The sequence below is a fragment of the Scyliorhinus torazame genome, chromosome 17 (genome assembly GCF_047496885.1).
Source record: "Scyliorhinus torazame isolate Kashiwa2021f chromosome 17, sScyTor2.1, whole genome shotgun sequence".
Lineage (NCBI taxonomy): Eukaryota > Metazoa > Chordata > Chondrichthyes > Carcharhiniformes > Scyliorhinidae > Scyliorhinus > Scyliorhinus torazame.
In genome coordinates this window covers 37,012,312-37,032,673 of record NC_092723.1, presented here as the reverse complement: position 1 = coordinate 37,032,673, position 20,362 = coordinate 37,012,312, and the positions used below count along the sequence as shown (strand labels likewise).

Genomic DNA, 20,362 nt, shown 5'->3' with positions numbered 1-20,362 from the left:
AATGGATTTTAAGACTTGCAACAGGATGTGGTTCAAGTTCCAAGTCCTAACATAGCTGGAGCTAATGACCCAGTGGCAGGGAATTGATTGCCATTGTCCGTGCTCCAATTAGTGAGGCAATTAACAAATAAATACCCTCAAAAAGAAGGAGCAAAAAATTGGGGCGCCAACTCTATGTTGGGAGAAGACCTGATACTTCTACACCTTTGCTTCCTCTATATCCCCACTCTTGATGTCTCAGTGTCTCAGGCTGCCTCCTCATATGTGTGTGTGTGTGTGGAGGGAGGGGGGAGGTGGGGGGGGGGGGGTTCTTCTTGCTGTGCAGTTTCATTTCTTTCTCACTTTGAAAGTACTTTCTTGCAATAGAGGATTGAATTATAGACCATGGCTTAGGAACATGCAGACCTCACTCATGCATCAATCTTCTGCCCACAGTAAATATGATTACATGAACAAACAGTATGCTGCTTCCAGATCAGAAAATAATCTCCCCAGTGCAAAATGGCGTTGTAGCAACACCTTCTCTTCTGCCTAATGAACAACTTTTGATAGCTTTCAAGATGCTGTCAGGCAATGTGAAATGCAAGAGCGTACATCAGGTCCTTCAAATTCCAAACAGTGCATTCAAGTGAGATTTTGAGATTTTAACGGGGCTTCCACTGTGGAACATAGGGAGGTCCTGAAACTTCCTCTGCAGTCTGGTCCTCACAATAATGCTATTAAAATTGACACACTTCATCTCTTCCTGTCAGGTATCCTGACTAAATAAAACTGAGGCAGCGTGATCATCATCCTGAGGATGACCTCTCCTTCCTGCTGCAGTTGTCCAATGGAATCTCCATCAGTGAATCCAGCTATTTGCAAAGCTGCTCAGGACCACTTTCTGCCATCCCGCTTCCCCCATCTTCATACACTTTGGACAGTAATGGATTTTAAGATTTGTAACAGGGTGTGGTTTTGAGTTCCAAGTCATAGCACAGCTGGAGCTTCTCCAGTATAAGTTATATTTTTAAAAATCTACTTGCCCTATTACTGGACAAGAGTTCCATACCCTTTGCGTGCTGTCCCCGCCCAGCCTCAGGAGGACCCTTCAGTTGGTGGGTTCCCAGGTACAGGCCATAGTGTCACATTTCAATTAGTGACACAGAACTTGGGCACTCAGCAAGATTCCAGGAAAAGTAGGTCGGAGATCCTTTTCTGTCTCATCACGGCAGAGAATGGTTCAAAACAGGATCTATGAATCCATGTCCAATGTGCACATATGCAGTCAGGAATCTTCACTGCCTTATTTCAATCCTTTCTAGCCCAAGGATACTAAAGATATTTGCAGGTCTTCACCACACTTGATACAACAAATAACTCATCATCATGAGAGGGAACAGACCGAGGATATTTCATTACATTCAAAAAGAACCTTTACCGCAGTAAAATGTCCTGAGGTGCTTCACAGGGATATAATCAGAAACAAATTGACACCAAGCCAATTAAAGAAGTATCAGGTGGGTAACCAAAAACTTGGTCAAAGGAGGGTCTTGGAAAGGAAGCTGGGGAGGAATTCCATAACCTAGGGCCCAGGCAGTTGAAGTTACAACCATCAATGGTGGAATGAAGACTTTGGGATGCACAAGAAGCCAGATTTGGAGCATCCCGGAGTTATAGGAAGATTGCAGGGCTAGAAGAGGGAACAGAAATAGGGAGGGGTGTCTGCATGAAGTGAAATTGAAGCCTTAGGGGACCAGGAATCAACTTTGCCAGGGATTAAATGGGTGATGAATGAATGGGACGTGGCAAGTGTTAGGATACAAAGAACAAAGTTTCTGATAAATTCAAATTTACGGAGGGCAGAATACAGCAGGCAGCCCAGGAGAACATTGGAATGGTCAAGTGGGGAGGTAACAAATAGTTTTCAGCATCTGGTAAACTGGGGCTGAGGTAGATAGTGACAATGTTAAGCAGGTGGAAGTAGGGAGTCTTTGTTATGGAGAAGATATCAATTTGGTAGTTCAGCCCTAGTCAAAAGACATTGAGAGTACAAACAGTTTGGTTCAGCCTGAGACATTAGCCAGAGCGAGGGAAGAAATCAGTGGCAAGGGATCATATTGTGTGGAAGATGCTGAAAACAATGGCCTTCGTCTTTACGACGTTTAATTGTGGCTCACCCAGAAATGGGTGTCAGAAACAGCAGGTAATGCAGAGGTTGACATAGGTGGCAGTGAGCTGGAACTGGATCAACACAGAACCTGATGGTGTGTGTAAGCTTCAATTCAGCCTTCCCGACACTTTCACTTTACAAATTCAATCACTGTTGTAAATAATTTTTAATATCATATCACATTATAAAAGACGTATTCTTAATTCTTTTGGCACATGAATCATAAAATTCACAATTTTCTGACAACCTTACCTCATGTCTTTGACTAGGGGTACAGTAGTGCTGTGGTAATGTGACTGAGCTGGTAAACGTGAACTCAAATTACACCATGGCAGTTTGAAAATTTGAGTTCAGTTTCAAAAAAACCTGCACCTGTACCAGTTCCAATGAAGCTACTCGATTGTTGTAAAATTCCACTTGATTCACTAGGAATTTTCAGCGAAGTCAATTGGCTTCACCCGGTCTGGCCTATCTGTAATTCCAATCCCACACCACTAACTGCTCTCTGAAGTGACCTAACGAGGCACTCAGTTGCATTAAACTTTCTACGGCAATAAGGGATGGGCAATAAAATTAAATCCACATCCTGAGAAAAGAAAAAAAAGAGGAAGAAAAACGTACATTTAAATGTAACGACCACCGGATGTCCCAAAGCACTTTACAACCAATGAAGTACTTCATAAGTGTAGTCCTGTTGTAATGTGGAAATGCTGCAATGATAATGAATAATAATAATAAAGAACAATTAGCCAGAGTATGAGATTCTGTCAATCAAGCAGAGTTTACACGTCGACAGATTGCATATGTCAAATCTTCCATTTTCAGCTCAATTTTAATCTTCTCCACACTTGTAATCATAGAATTTACAGTGCACAAGGAGGCCATTCAGCCCATCGAGTCTGTACCGGCTCTTGGAAAGAGCACGCTACCTAAGCCCACACCTCCACCCTATCCCCGTAACCCCACAACCCGTTGACCCCACCTAACCTTTTTGGACGCTAAGGGCAATTTAGCATGGCCAATCCACCTAATCTGGACATCTTTGGCCTGTGGGAGGAAACCGGAGCACCCGGAGGAAACCCACGCAAGGAGAACGTGCAGACTCCACACAGACAGTGATGACATTAATGGTATTTCCAGTTAAGCACAATATGCAAATCCCATGATAAGAATCAAAGCATAACAATTGATTGAAACAAAATAATTATCATGGAGTGTTGCTCATAGGATGTTCACGTTAAAACGGATGTAAAAAAAAATTGGCTGTTTTCGGAGATGTTATGGCCAGGAATGTTCACATGATTTCCATCCAGATAGTGGGCAGAATTCTCCAGTCTCACCTGTAGTGGCTTTAATGGCAGACGGGAGCAGAGAATCCAGCAGCAGCCAAAAAGTCAGAAACCCGCCGGCATAAAAACAGTTTGAAATTCTCCCAATGGAGGGTCAGTTCTCCCGCTGGCGGGTGACGTGAATGCCGTTTACAGTTACAGCATTGCATGAATGCTCATTAAAACAGCTGATCATTGGGATCTTGTCAGGCCGTCCAATCCTGTGTTCCGCCAGTGGGAAATATCGTCAAACTCAAACCCTTTGGAAAAAGAGTGACATGCACAAGGCGGGCATCAGTTTGCTCAAGACTTTGAGGTGGGTGCAACATACATAGCCTACCTGCCATAACGCTGCGCCGTTCCTGCTGTGCGGAATTTCCCTTTACAGGGGCAGATAGGTTCATGTCCTCCAGCTCCGTGCCGGGTTATGGGACAAATGAACCCTCCACTCCAACGGACCAGAGTTCAACCAGGGATGAGGAGGGTGCGAGGTGAGGAGGGTGGTGGAAGACGAAGGCAAAGAGGGTCATTCAAGGGCAGGTTGGGGGGTGGGGGGAGGATGGGGGTTCATGATTGCAGCCAGAGGTGCAAGGAAGTGGATAAGAATGAAAAACAATGGAACGCAGAGGGAAGACTGAGGAGAGGGAAGCTGGACCCTAACCAGTCTGCATGAAATTCTCACAAACAAGAGGGTCAAAGGGATACCACATTGTTTACTGGAAGGGAATGCATGCAGACTCCAGCTGGAATTAGTAGAGGTCCTTGTGGGGATAGGATGTCTTGCAGGTGATGGGTTCAGGTGCAGGATGGGAATATCCATCACAATGCTGCTCACACTCCCTCAAAGAGCAGACGTTAGGACTTCTGAGGATGCGATCCAGATTCCGGACCACTCATGTGCACAGGAGAGCATTTCCCACAGTTTCACAATTTGGCTATGTAAAGAGATAAACCCTCCCAGAGAATGCATTGTGAGTAGCAAGACAGCTGGGATTGTGGTGGTGTGAAAGTGTCCATGGAGAGAATATGTATCCCCTGCGATTAGATACATAAGATCCGTGAAGAATGTCATGATATCCAGATCAGCATATCAAGGTGCAATCACACACACACTGATGGACAGGCAGTTGGACCAACCAGCACACACATAACATCGCAGCCAATCACCAGTGAGAGCACACGCACTATAAAACAGGGAACACCACAGTCCCCCTCATTCTACCAGGAGATAGCTCAGAGCACAGAGCTCACAGCGCACCACTCAGACATAGACCATGTGCTGAGTGCCTCACTAAGATAGTGATAGGGCTGGAAGTCAATGAGAGCTTCGAGAGGTACCTATTCCAGCAGCACCTGCAGGGTAAGGTTGAGCCTTTCCAATCTTACTTAACACACCTCCGAATTCTTGCGCAGTCCTGCGGCTATGGGGCCACCTTCGACTCCATGATACGGGATCAGATAGTTTTTGGGGTCATCTCGGACACCCTACGCCAGCAGCTCCTTAAAATAAAGCGACTCACCCTAGCGACTGCCATTGAGACCTGCGTCCTCCATGAGAACGCGACCAGCCGGTACTATCAAATCCAGGAGGCCGAAACGGCACGGCAAGGGCCCCACGAGGCGGAGCGGGTCCAGTCGATTGAGTACCTCCCGGCTCGCGGCCCGGACGAGGGCAACCATTTCGCGCGCTTTCCGAGGCCTCCCGCGCTTGTACACACCAAAAGAGGGGACGTTGACGCAGAGGAATGTGATGCGCAGGCGCGCTCTACGCAGGACCGCACCGCGCATGCGCGGTTGCGCAACGAACGCAACGAATGCCATGACCTCATGATGTGCAACAACTGTGGCTCTGCCCACTTAAAGCGGTAATGTCCGGCCAAAGCGCGACAATGCCTACGATGTGGCAGGATGGGCCACTACGCTGCCTGCTGTCGAGCAGCTCAACTTGCCAACTCCTAACAATTCCGCCAGCCTCGCAGGGACGTGTGGGTGATTCAGCCCACCTTCACTGAGTCATATCCAGATAGTATGCAGACCAGTGATACCGAAGACAGGGAGCCCTTCCGCGGCAAGAACCGGATGTCCCCAAGTCGGAACAACCAGCCGCTGCCAGTGCACAGAATTCATCTGGGCGATGAGTGGTGTGCCACCCTAACGGTCAACCCGAATTTGACGCCCACCTGAGAGACTTGACTTATGAGCCTGTTAGCACATTGGACTCACTGAATTGTTTTACAGTACTGTTAACGAGTTTTTTTTCTTGTCGTTCATTGTTCCAGAGTTTTCTCTTGTCGTTTGTTGATTGCATTTGTTCTGTTATTGGTACAACGTCGTTGTTCTGTTGCACCTGACACCTTCCTCTGTATATAGTTTAGCCTCATGTACATGTTGTAAATACTGCACACACATACTCAGATGCACTCAGTACACATTTCTATTTATTATCATGTAGGCACATATCCTTTGTGAAAGGGGGGGATGTCATGATATCCAGATCAGCATATCATGGTGCAATCACGCACACACTGATGGACCGGCAGTTGGACCAACCAGCACACACATAACATCGCAGCCAATCACCAGTGAGAGCACACGCACTATAAAACAGGGAACACCACAGTTCCCGCTCATTCTACCAGGAGATAGCTCAGAGCACAGAGTTCACAGCGCGCCACTCAGACATAGACCATGTGCTGACTGCCACACTAAGATAGTGCTAGGGCTGGGTCCACAGGTTAGCTGGTGAAGCACGTACCCAAGCCAGTAGTTCGTTCTTACCGTTGATTAGACAATAAAACAGAGTTGTACCATCTACAGCCGTGTTGGATCATTTGTGCATCAGAACACCCAACACGACAAAGAGAGCTGCCATTTGAGTACACAATGTCAAGATAAGAGTTTGATAGTGGAGGGAGCTGAGCGAGGACTTACCCTGGTGGAGCAGATGAGATCACTCATCTGTTTCCAGCACTACGTGGTGCTTCTAGCACGGTTGCCAATCTCGCTGATCCCGCGGGCAACAGCCTCCCAGGCTGGAGAGGTGAGGTCAGCATGCTTCCTGGAGCCTTCCCTTGGGTAGGGGACAAGCCTCTGTGCCCAGACTCCTGGAATCAAGGCCTTGAGGGCATTGTGATTGAGTAGGGTTACAGACTTATTTTGAGGCTGCTAGCCTTTTGCATCTGGGTTCTGGACATGGTTCCCAGTCTCGGGAAGACTGGTGGAGTGGAGAGAGTGATATTAGTGTGCTGGTCTGACATTTACCGATGGTTCACAGACCTTAGCTCCCTACCCTCAAGATCATTTAGAGAGTTGCTCATTCCTGCGTAATTTATTCGGCTTATTTATGTGAGATATATGTTTATGCAACAAAAGGGTGGAAGAATTTTCATTAGTTTGAAACTGACAAAATAAAGCTGACTCATTAATCAGTTCTGTTGGTAATGTCAATATATTTTTATTTCTGTGTAGATTTAGATTTTAGGTTAAGATTTAAATAATCTAAATTACATAGGAAACACCTAGGCGATGTCAGTACTCGCTTTCAGGCAATTATATCACTACTTCACTCTAGGGAACTTGTATTAATTTTGTGTTAACAGCAAGTATTGATTCAAATAGAATATCTACACACACAACAATTGATGTCCAAAATAGTGTGCAACATTATGAGGGGAAGAGATAGAGTGGACAGGATAAATTGTTTCGCTTGGTGGAGAATTCTAGAACCAGAGGACATACATTCAAGAAAAGTGGCAGAAGGTGTAGAGGTGACATGAGGAAGAATTTCTATACGCAGAGGGTAGTGGGAGCCCGGAATTCGCTGCCCGAGTTGGTAGTAGAGGCAGAGACCCAAAAGTACCAGGATCTGCACCTTAGTGCTGTAAGATACAATGCTACGGACCGGGTTCAGGAAGGTGGGATTGGAAAGCGCATCTGGGTGTCCTCTGGCTAGCATGGACAAGATGGGCCAAATGGCCCCCTTCTGTGCTGCTAATTTATATGAGGCTGTACGCACAGAATCAGATGCGAATTCCCGTCATCTGACCAACAGGAATGGTGCCATTAGAACAGCCCACCACCACACTTAGAAAGCGAAATTGAGAATTTTGCTCAACAACTGTGGAGAGTTGTGGCAGCAATTTCATTACATTGGGCCCAGATTTTCAGGCGGACAGGCATCCATGGTCATATGAATCCAATGTTAACCACCTACGCAATGATGAACAACAATCATTTGAAGATACGGATTACGTTTGCCCTGTTGCTACTAAAATTAGTTTTAAAAAAAGGCCCAAAACATTCACTCAATTGATCAGCCTTGCAGCTGCAGAAATATCAATTTGTTAATTGAAGATCAGTGATCAGTCGTCAATTGAAGCCACTGACCTGGTCTGCCCTGCTCTGCTGCTAAAATCACCAATTAGTTTAATAAGTTGAAGAATAGCTAATATCTTGACAATCCCACTCCACTTTGTGATGCTGGGGGATGGGCTGTTTCAGTCATGAAGTGAATACGATTGATCAGATTACACTGCTTGATTATTTTGATTAATGGAGGATTTTACGTCTGAATTGATGCTTTCCAGTTTGCATGAAAACTTGGACACTTCAGCAAAACCGGGCACACTCGTGGTGCATGTCCCCGATTGAGCCACTAGCGGAACCTCCAAGCTTACACGTTTAACTGGGGATTCATTACCATCTTAATGCTCTCTCAGTTCCAACCTTTGGCTGCTCCCCTCATCCAACACATTAATTTTTCATGGGCACAGCTTAAATTGAACTCACTGTGACTTACAACTCTATAAATATTTTAAAAATGTGAGGAAATGAAAGGCACAGTATGCCTTCCTTTTAAATAAGCTAACTTTTTAATTTAGCCAATTGTGGCCTTATTCCCTGGAAGGATCTCTTCCATAAGATGCTCTTTGAAATGTTGTTGCTGGACACTGTGTATTCACAGAGCCTCATTGCTCCCTGTCCGCCCCCTCCCTCCTCATCTGCTGGGGAGGCAGACAGTGAGCCTGTTACATTCACCGACAAATTACATAAAACCAGAAAAGTGAACTCTGGGTGCAAATGGACAGAAATGAACAACTGTAGTGGACACGGGATGAATGCACCTTTATTACCTATCCTTGCAAGGCAGCAGGAATTTGATTTTCCTGGAAATTAATTTCACATTTGATTGCATTTAATTGCTGTGAGCATCATATTAATGATACCACATGCAACTGACAATTGTTACAATTTTGATTTGATTTGATTTATTATTGTCACATGTATTAGTATACAGTGAAAAGTATTGTTTCCTGCATGCTATACAAACAATGCATACCGTACATAGGGGAGGAGGGAGAGACTGCAGAAAGATAGAATTAGAGGGTATGCTGGGCACAGCTTGCAAGAAGTCGCCTCACTCCGGCGCCATCTTTTCTGACATGCAAACCATCTAATATGCAAACCATCATCATGAGCTTCAGCAGACTATTTAACCCCAAGGGTATCACAGCATCCCACGCTGGCTTCACACGCATGTCTCTCACAGGGTTGCTATTTAGCTATCAGCTACAGGAAACCTCAGTGATTTTCCCCTCAACAAGGACCAATGAGATCAATTGTAGCTAGCTTTTTACTGCCCAGACTGAGATCAGCCAGCTGAGTGCTGACCAAGGATTAAAGTAGCAGCTATCTGGGCAGTCTCACTGAGACTTGGACTCGGACTCGACCATCAGGGAAGCTCTCCTTCAGAATATTAAATGAAAAGTTTGGCATTGTTTGCAGAACTAGGATTGCCGGAGTCTGCAACATGGGGTTTACAGCAAGCATTTCTTTCTTTGCTTCCGATTTTACATTTTACATTAAAGTATATTAAACATTGTTATGTTTAATATACTTTAAAAAATCACAGGGCTAGAAATTGAAGATACCTCACAATGAAAGAGTGGAATATAACTCTTCAAGATTCTGGCATTTGTGCATCTTGTATTTTAATCGCTCTTGCATTCGCAACCGTGCATTCAGTAACCTAGACCCCTAAGAACTCAAATTTCTTTCTTAAACCTCTCTGCCTCTCTCATGCTCCCTCCTCCTTTAAATTGCTTCTTAAACTGCACATCTTTGGCCCACTTTTGCTCACCATGGGCGCGATTTACCAGCCGCATTGCGCCCTCAGGACCACTGTGCCTTCCATTCTGGCACCCACAATCGACCATGCTCTGGTAATGCACAGGATGCAACTGCAGCGCGGTCGCCAGAAGAGGTTATATGACACACGGGCAACTGATCTTCCTGCCCTGGCCCCTGGAGACGAAGTCCGCATACACCTACCAGAAGGTGGCTGGTCAGCACCTGCCGAAGTTCTCCGACGCTTGGCTCCCCGCTCGTTCCTGGTTCGCATGCCTGATAGAGCCGTTCGTAGGCGCAATCGCCGGGCTCTTCGCCTGCTTCCACGTTCGCTACGAGACCTTACACTGACACCGTGCCCTCCTGTTGTTCCTGATATCGACTTTGTGGAGCTGCCTGCTACCATAACCTTCCGTCGTCGCCCGTGGCCAGGCCCGTTCCTCAGCCGGTGGTTCCAGACCTACCCTTGAGGCGGTCAACCCGAATTCGTCGCCCACCTACTAGACTGGACTTATGAGACTGTTTATACATTGAACTCATGCAACCACTTTGTTAATATGTTTATGTTCTTATCGTTACAGGAATTCATTTTATCGTTCACCATTTCCCCGTTCTTTGTTTATGGTACAACCTCGTTATTATGTCACACCCGACATCGCCCCTTGTATATAGTTAAGCCCCATGCTGTAAATATTACACACACACACATTTAGCTACACTCAGTACACATCTCTATTTATAACCACGTAGGCACATAATCTTGTAAAAAAGGGGGGATGTCATGATATTCAGGTGAACATCATAGCACATACATACATACATAATGATGGACAGATCAACGGACCAATCAACACACACAACACGACAGCCAATCACAGACAAGAGCATACACAGTACAAAACAGGGAACATAACACTTCCTGGGCGCTCGAGCAGGAGACGGCTCAGGGCACAGACCTCATTGCCAGCCACTCAGACATTCACCATGTGCTGAGTACCAGAGTTTACTATGTTAATAGGTGATTGAAATAAAACTACGTTGTACCTTTCGCAACCGTGTTGGTTCGTCTGTGTATCAGCGTACCCAATACTTCAGACACCATTTCAAAATGGTGTCTCTATCTCCTCCTGTAATGAGGAGTCCCGGAGAGTGGAGCTCCACAATGCAGGAAACGGGACTAAGTTCAGCCTCGGCCGCTGAGGCCCCAGATTGCAACAAAGTCCTGATAGATAGCATAGTGTTTCTCGGATCTCCAAGCGCCGGAAAACACCCAGCTAAACATGCTCATCGCGGGACTTTGTTGCAATTTGGTTACATCGCACCCCTTATGCGGCTCAATGTTGAAATTTGCTGAAGAATTCTGTGAAGTTCTTTGGGACATTATACTTTACTATGTTAACACTTAATTACAAGCTGTTGTTGCTTCAGGTGCATTGATTGTGAAGTTCACTGCCCAAACAGGACCAATAATAGATGTGCTCAGGAATATTTAAAAAAAAACATTTGTTTGAGGCTCAATTTTATACTTACATTTTATGCTTGTCTTATAATATGGTCAGCCAAATCATCAATGGATTTTCCAGTGATTCCTCCTTCTTTTCCCCACTGTTAGAAAGAAACAGTTTGCAAGATGTAATGGGGAGTGTGGAAAAGCATGAAACCCAAACAGTCCCGATTAGAATGAATACACATAGAATGAATAAAAATAAACTAAAGTTTTGAAATAACAAACAGAAATGTATGGGAGACATAATATGGACTCATGTTGCTACCTGACATTTATATGGGAGTATACCTCATGAGTTATCAATCTCCTAGTGCATCTTTTAATGTTGTAGAACATCCATGTACAATATTTTTAGTTTCCAGATTGCTAAGAAAGCATGTTGCTTTTAATTTTTAGATTAAAGGTCAATATCGAGTATGTTCAGTCTACTGACACACTGTAGAATAACTCATTTACCTCCAGAAGGCTGATGTATAAGCACCAACAGGTCTAACACTAACACCTCTTCCCTGTATTTGTATTGTTAGTATTTAGGTGTGATGTTATGTGGTGTATCAACTTCAATGGAATAGCACCTTCAGATCGCAACCCATTAAACCTTTGAGGACAACAACAGGATTTCAGTAAACTGAAAGCAGAATGCAATTTTCTCACCATCTCAGAGTGCATTTTCTCTTAAGAAATGCTTTGCTGTTTGAAGCGTTCTCATAAACTCATCATTTAAATTACCTCTCCGCTTGATACAGTTTAACTTTGTAATGTCACAACCAAGAAAATTTCAAACTGTGTTGTACTAGAAAACAGGCTGAAATATGTAATAATGAATATGAAGCTGTATGGCTGTTTGAAATGTGAAGATAATAAAGAGATTGGGACACCAGGCAGTAAATTAAATGCAATGACTTTTTGACCCTGAAGAACAAAATTGAAATTGAGCCCAGCATCACAGAATTAACCATTTCTCCCCATTAGGTCGTTCATATTCCACCCTTTTAAGGTAGGCTGCTGTCAGAGATTGCTATTGTGTTGTCTCCCCTTGAACAATACAAGTGTAAATAACTGGATAGAGGCTTATATTTAGTTAATATTTTAATGATCCATCATCACAGAAAGCAATTGGCATGGAAATGAAAATCATTGTCCTTAGAAGCGACACAATTATTTTTTTAAAATCTCATCAGGTACAGAGGAGCTTTGACCTTACTTAGGAGAATGGAGACCATGTTCGATTGTGTGGTCTCAAGTCTACATGCCTGAATGCTAACAACTTAAGTGCTGCTATGGTTATCGTAACATGGCCTGCTGAAAACATCCAGTAGAGAAGGGTTACATCTGCAAGCATCCTCCCGGTGTTGCAAACTCTTGGGTATTCCTCTACCGAAAAAAACAACCCTCAGAAACAACAATGCCAATCCCTTGAGTGCTGAAAAGTATTAGGAGTAAGCAATACAGTGAACTAGGTGAGCACCGTACTATCGTCAGACCTACAAAAACATTGAGGGTCGATGGACCTCATGACTGAACCATACAAATTTGGAAGGTCTCACATCTTCCCCCTAGAATGTGCAAATATATCAGGTCTGCAGTAGAAGGAAAGCAATTGTGCTTAACATTCCAGATGAAGGAAATGTTGACTTCCTGTTCATTATCCAGATTGATTAGCAGAAGCATGAGTGTCGCTATTTGATGAGTAAAAACATTTTTAAAAAGTGTCAAATGGATCACCTATTTTTGCAGTCCAGGGGCACATGAAGAATGGTCATTTAGGTGAGATACTTTATTCATTCAATGGATGTGGACTTTGCTGGCCAGGCCAGCATGCTTCGTGAAAGTGGGTGTTTAAGTGTCAAACTAGGTAAGGACAGCAGATTCCCTTCCCGTAAGGGACATTAGTGAACCAGACGGGGTTTTAGAACAATGGCATTTTTGGACTTTTAATTCTCGATTGTTTATTCAAATCAAATTTCACCACCTGCCGAAGTGGGATTACCCTGGGTCCCTGGATTACGAGCCCAGCTATAATATCACCACGCTACCACCTCCCTGGAAGTCCTGTTTGTTTTTCTCTGTTTTAGTCTGGGTTCTTACCGCCAAATGTAGTGCAACCCAGGCTGAGATTGGCTAACTGAAGTTAGTTGGGCTGCATGACACAGTGCCTATGACACACTTTGCTACGGAATCTACAAAAGCACAAAAACTTTTCTTGGCTCCTAGTCTAATAGATATGCTTATCTCAGTTTTAAAAAAATCAGAGGTTCTAACTACCTCTCTTTGTTCTGAAAGTCTGAATACTGCTTTATACTAATTACCTTTCCAACTGTTCACTATCACTTTAGGAGACACCGTGCTGTATTCTTGTTTAGCTCTTTGATGCCTGTGTGAAAACTTGTTACTTGTCAGAGATATATGAGAGGAAGATGCATAAGTATGTTGTGGTGTAAATGCATTTCCATGGAAAAAACATCATTTGAGGCAGAATTTACCTCCTGGTCATAGTACAGTAGAAAGTTACCATCAAAAGAGCAAATCAGGACAGTAGAACTGAGTCATCAGAGCTATGGACCTGCCACGCACTTAATTTTATGTGGCATCAGTTTGAATTAAAGCAAACCATATGTTCAGTATGTTAATACTTTAATTTTGGCCCTATTTCCACGTTTTATTTTTAATAAAAGGCCGTTCTTCAGGGAAAATAACTTGAGACCTTCCCTGAGCAGTACTTTTCCAATAGTATAATGGACAGGAAGGATTAAAAGACAAATTTTTATTCATTGAACTCAGTTCAAAATTCCAATTTGGACAGGCTTTCGATTTTCTCTGTACTACTGGTGGTGACTATAAAAAGAAATGAGAGCGCATTATTGTCAGCAGGCTGCCAGGCAGCATTTAAGCCTTATCTTCACCATGTCTCAGAGAGGCAATGCTCTGCCTGGTCTGACATGTTACTAGACAGACTAGGAAGGTGTCATGCCTCAGTATAGTCTGAACTTCAAACTAATTTTTATATTTTAAAAATGACAACAGGGTGCAAAATATGGCTGTCTAAAGGTCACATGACTTATTTTATGGATTGAAACCACTCCCCTGTCTCAAGAGGAAACAAAGGGGACTTTCCAGGCTGATGTTGGATCAATGCCCTTTCCTGAAACTAATCCAAAAGGGTATTATCAAATTGAATGAAATATTCAAACACAAAGACACCGAAAACCTCAAACTCTCAAGCTGTTAAACAACAATACAGGATGTGTAATCAACATGACCACCCACCTTATTTGGAAAAGGCCTTTGAGCTTGTAAAAGACCACATGATGAGACAGCCATGTTTTTTCTCTCTTCTCTTAAAAAACAGTAAAAGATGGCCGAGTTCCACCAAAAGCCATCAAATTAGTTACAAGCCATCAAACAACTACCTTTAAAGTGAAAGATTCCAACCGAGAGAAGGACTCTGACAACCTGTGCAGTTAATGTTCACCTGAGGACCAACCTCCTAGAAACTTCACAGCCTCCTGCTTTTCCTTCACTATACCCTTCATTTCAACGAAAGCCTCAGCTCTATCTACGAAAGTACAAGACAGTCACAAAAAGGACTGAATATGCATGCAAAATGAGTACGTGAAATGGTGCAATATGTTTGGGTTAAGTGTGTGAAAATAAATAACCTTTTTATGAATTTACAAAAGCTTGCTGCTGAATTTTTTTGGGACCTCACACTCTGAGGTTACGGAAGCCCACACTTCATGCCTGAATTTTTTTGGGACCTCACACTCTGAGGTTACGGAAACCCACACTTCATGCATTGAAACATGCTTATCACAGGCAGTAAAGCAAAATAAAAATGATGACTGTGACAAAGGTAACAAGTTAGCTAATCTTCAGCAAGGCAATGCAACTGGCCTCAGTATTCTTGAGATAGGAAGTGGAGGGGGGGGGGGGGGTCTGCAATTCCTGGTCCTAATCAGTACCCGGTGATGCTTGCCTGAAGTATTCATGAATTTCAAATAGTGATAGAATTTCACATTGATATGCCTGTCATGATAAACTGGCCTGTTGACATTAAATGATGACATTTAATGAATTACTGAACAAAAAATGATTTTTTTCATTCTTTTGTTGAGGAGGGAATGTCACCATTTAATGTCAACTGGTCAATTTATCATGAAAAGCATAGCAATGGGAACTATCTCCATTTGAATCCATAAATACATTAGGCAGGGTAACGCTGTTTTATCTCCCTACAGCTGCTGTCGGACCTGCTGAGATGTTCCAGCATTCTCTGTTTTTGTATCTCTGGGTACTAATTAGGACCAGGAATTGCAGATACTTTTCCCACTTTCCTATCCCTTCCTACAAGAATGCTGAGCTTAGCTGCATGGCTCTGTCAGTTTTCTGCTGAAGATGAGATGTTAGATAGAACATTGAACATACAGTGCAGAAGGAGGCAATTCGGCCCATCGAGTCTTCACCGACCCACGTAAGCCCTCACATCCACCCTATTAAGAAGGCGTATGGTGTGTTAGCTTTTATTGGTAGAGGGATTGAGTTTCGGAGCCATGAGCTCATGTTGCAGCTGTACAAAACTCTGGTGCGGCCACATTTGGAGAATTGCGTGCAATTCTGGTCGCCGCATTATAGGAAGGATGTGGAAGCATTGGAAAGGGTGCAGAGGAGATTTACCAGAATGTTGCCTGGTATGGAGGGAAGATCTTATGAGGAAAGGCTGAGGGACTTGAGGCTGTTTTCGTTCGAGAGAAGAAGGTTAAGAGGTGACTTAATTGAGGCATACAAGATGATCAGAGGATTGGATAGGGTGGACAGTGAGAGCCTTCTTCCTCGGATGGTAATATCCAGCATGAGGGGACATAGCTTTAAATTGAGGGGAGATAGATATAGGACAGATGTCAGAGGTAGGTTGTTTACTCAGAGAGTAGTAAGGGCGTGGAATGCCTGCCTGCAACAGTAGTGGACTCGCCAACACTAAGGGCATTCAAATGGTCATTGGATAGACATATGGATGATAAGGGAATAGTGTAGATGGGCTTTAGAGTGGTTTCACAGGTCGACGCAACATCGAGGGCCAAAGGGCCTGTACTGCGCTGTAATGTTCTATGTTCTATCCCCGTAACCCAATAACCCCTCCTAACCTTTTTGGTCACTAAGGGCAATCTATTATGGTCAATCCACCTAAGCTGCACGTCTTTGGACTGTGAGAGGAAACCGGAGCACCCGGAGGAAACCCACGCAGACACGGGGAGAACGTGCAGACTCCGCACAGACAGTGACCCAGCGGGGAATCGAACCTGGGACCCTGGAGCTGTGAAGCAACTGTGCTAACCACTGTGATACCGTACTGCCCGACTTGTTACACTTCTGGTCTATATAGTTATGTATCCCATCAGGCACAGCATTTAACAACCAAAACATTGAGAAGTTACTGCACACTGCTGAAAATAGAATAATCATTTTTCTTTACAAGTCGCTGCCACTGGTAAAGTGAAGGTTAAAAGTCTTTCCAAATAATAATATTGCAGGAATGCTTGGACTTCAAATGTGCAATTGATAGCAAATCATTGGGGCAATTTTCAGCCCGTGTTAGCCGTCAGCATGAAGGACGATGCGGCGCAATATACAGCAAGAATTGGGAAACATGAACCTCGCAGGCGAGATCGCGGTTTACGGATTTTCCAGGTACCTTGCCGGTGGCATAACAAAAACATCACCATGGAAGGTTGGGGACCTCATTTAAATAGATCAGCATATCATTAACATGCCCTCCTGCCGGGATCCCCCCCCCCATAAATGTTCATCAGTCGCCAGTGTGGCATCATGCCAGCACAATATACAACAGCCGTGTAAAAACAAGAATCTGGCAACCTTGCCTCCAAAGGTGATATTGGAGGTGCGCCCTCATTTTGCCATTACCGTCCGGAGTGCCAGTCACAGAGGGGACACGGGGGTTCCAGATAAGCACAACTTGGGGCCCTGGTGCCGCGGGTGTGCCAGTGATGTTCAGTCTTGGTACCTCGGGTGGTGGGGGTGAGGTCACTTGCAGGACTTAACTGCCCTTCATGGCTGTGAGCGTCTATGTTTAAAGGTGTCTGGTGGTGGTTTGCAGGCAGCGCTTCCCATGTCCTCTTTACTGGGCATGTGGGGATATCACCACTGAGGGATTGCCCTTCTAGAGTGGCAACTGGAAAGTGGGTGGGAGCAGGTGAACCGACAGGGTCAGCACAGGGTACAATAAGGAGGTCCATGGGTGGGATTCCATGAGATGCCAGGTTGCATGAGTAGAATGGGGGCATTGACAAGGGGTATTTTCTTGCCTCATGAGGACTGAAGACCTTCACAAAGGTGGAGGATGAGTGCATTCAGAATAAATCCCCACACTCAGGCTGTACTTTGAAGCCTGAGGGCATGAAATATCTGGAATTTCACTGTTTATGGAAGCCAGGCTCTCAGGGATTAGTGTCTGGGTGGCAGACTGTCCAAGTTGGAAGGCTTGTTTAATTCCCAGCCCATTAGAGCTGTGGGAATGGGGGTGCCCTTTAAGGATGAAGTTGACTGCAAATTGCACTCTTCACATGCATCAGCGGTGCCTTACCTGCCGATCGGCTCCGTGACCCATCCCTGATGAGATAATTGCGCCAATTTAGTTTGCATAGATGCATGAATGTGGCACTGATTGGCGCTCAATTGTTAACTATTTGTCCCTACTGCTGTCAAGCAGCTATTTTCCGGTTTAAAGGAAAATGTATATTATTTGTATGTGTAATATGATATGATTTTACATCAAAATAGTTGGAAGAATAGCCCCCAAGCATTTAACCCCAAGGCTTAAACTTACGTTTCCATTAGAAGGGAGATAACACAAAGCAAGGCGTTATGGTGAAGGTGCTCATCAGTTACACCATTCAGGAAATGATGGGTGGCAGTGTATCATTCCTCTGTGAGGTTAGAATGCAGGTGCATTGAATGCACTCAACTGCCCTATCTACTCACCCTCGGGAGGAGGCATGCAGACCCAAAGGGTCAAAGCACTTTGATATACCTTCAATTCACCGAGAGGCAGAGAGAGCAAGCTTTATTAATCATGAACTTGCCTAGCCAGAGTCGGTTGTACAGATGAATGCCGCCCACAGACGGCCGGTCTATATATGGCCCCAGTGAGGGCGGAGCCAGAGGCGGAGCCCACCGGGGTTACAGTACAGTACCTGGAAGCAGCTCATATCACCACTTCCAAGTCATAGGTCATAGGTTACAGTATCATACATGCATTAGGTGAATACATTCACCACACACTTAATTCAGGAGAAGTTGAGAGGGACAACTGTGGGGAAGTGGCTATTCTGTAACAGAGGAGGGAGTGAGGCTCATTAAAAAGGTGCTCACAGGGGGGATGTGCATGGGTGGATGTTGCAGATCCTGAGAGGGCTGTGAGTCAGGGTATTGTCAAAACTCCTCATTGCTCACTTTAATGTTCTCTTCCTTTCAGTTTTGACTTGAGAGAATCATAGAGCCGGTCGAGCTGGCAATCTTTTTGATTGCGATCAACCAGCAGCAGTGACATCAATGTGCTGCTGTTCACAGCCAGGACCAGAGCACTGCAGAAGAGGGGGAGGCATGGCCCATTGATTTTCTGGGAGCAAGGCCACAGAAGGTGGAGCCTTGGAGGAGTACAAACAGCCAGGGGTATTCCACCACTGAACCTTCTATCTCCAAATGTCAGAGATCCAATGCTGGAGAAAAATGCCTCGATCCCCGGGGATGGTGGAGCACCTTTGCCAGATCGTGCAAGAGTTGACACCACATGGACTGGGAGGTCACCCATTGCCTGTGGCCCTGATAGTTACTGCCGCTCTGAACTTCTATGCCAACAGCTCGTTTCAGGGCTGCTTGAGTGACATTCGCATCATCTTCCAGTCAGCAGTGAACAAGTGATATCTCCCGCCATGTTTTTCTTTTTTTTTTCTTTTTTTAAAATAAATTTATAGTACCCAATTCATTTTTCTAATTAAGGGACAATTTAACGTGGCCAATCCACCTAGCCTGCACATCTTTGGGTTGTGGGGGTGAAACCCACGTAAACTTGTGGAGAATGTGCAAACTCCACACGGACGGTGACCCAGAGCCGAGATCGAACCTGGGTCCTCTGCGCCGTGAGGCAGCAGGGCTAATCCACTGTGCCACTGTGCTGCCCACCTCCTGTCATGTTGAACACATCCTGCACCAAGATCATCACTGCGGACGGCACCCTCGCAGTGTAGGCCTCATTGCCAAGCGTTGAAAGCACCATCTCCTCGGACAGAAGGCAATGGGACTCCTCCAAACGGCCTCGCAGAGATTCTATTAGCCCTTCCTGAAGCTCGCAAATCTGTCTTTGTAGCTCCAGCTGCCTTGGGATGAATGCACCCGGGACATGTCATCAGCCTAGGCTCAGCAGAGTCCTGGACTCCGGGATCCCTGAGACCTTCTTTCCACCACCTGCTGTGAATCTGCTGTGAGTGGCCCAGAAGCCTATCTACTTGTTAATCCTACTGAGGAGTGGGTATTTGTCCTTGTGGATGGTGCAGGTGAAAGCTTTGACACCTCCTCTATACCTGCTTCCGAGATGTCTCCCTGGAAGCTACTCTGGTCTGTGGTCTCCAGAGGGTGCAACGATGGTGTGGGCTGGCTGACGGATTGACCTGCAATGAAGTGGGGTGGCATTAGTGCATCACAGGGGCAGACTGATGGGAGAAAGTTACCTCACATGAGGCTTGCACCACGGTTGCTTTGTTGAAGGTTTGCAATTTTATCTGTTGCCCTCATCTCTCCCTCTGCACAGGTGTGGTTCTGCTCCTTGCCGGATAGCTCAAGGGCTCTCTCCTCAATGGGCATTAGGGTCCTCAGCTCGGGCGTGATTCTAGCAAGCTGTACCCGCTCACGCTGTTTGTCCTCCAGTTGCCCTGCAATGAGACAGATGGGGTTAGTGTAGACAGGCAGACGCAGACTTACACTATTTGGGGCCGCAAGTTCGCCCCTTTGTGGGGGCCCAGCATCACACCCCACCCCCTGGTGACGTGGCAGCCACCCTCATAACATTGAGACCCACACCAAATAGCATCAATGCCCTCCTGACCTTACCCACCCTCAACTCGCACAATGCAAGGCGCAGAAATCCAAAATCACTTAGACTGCTGAGATTCTCTTTAATTATGACATCAACAAGCCTGTACTAATTGATAAATTGAAATCCAAGCCTACCTGTTGTCA

At 45.1% G+C, this 20,362-nt stretch overlaps 1 long non-coding RNA gene across 1 annotated transcript in view; it reads right to left on the bottom strand.

Annotated features, from left to right (window-relative positions):
- LOC140393522 (uncharacterized) overlaps nucleotides 1-20,024 on the bottom strand; it is a 167,904-nt gene extending 147,880 nt beyond the window's left edge. Inside the window, exons 1-2 of the long non-coding RNA XR_011935643.1 lie at nucleotides 19,855-20,024; nucleotides 11,137-11,211 (exon numbers count right to left, since the gene is read on the bottom strand). This is a non-coding gene — a long non-coding RNA (uncharacterized lncRNA). The remainder of the gene's footprint in view (nucleotides 1-11,136; nucleotides 11,212-19,854) is intronic.
- Between the last annotated feature and the right edge of the window lie 338 nt (nucleotides 20,025-20,362).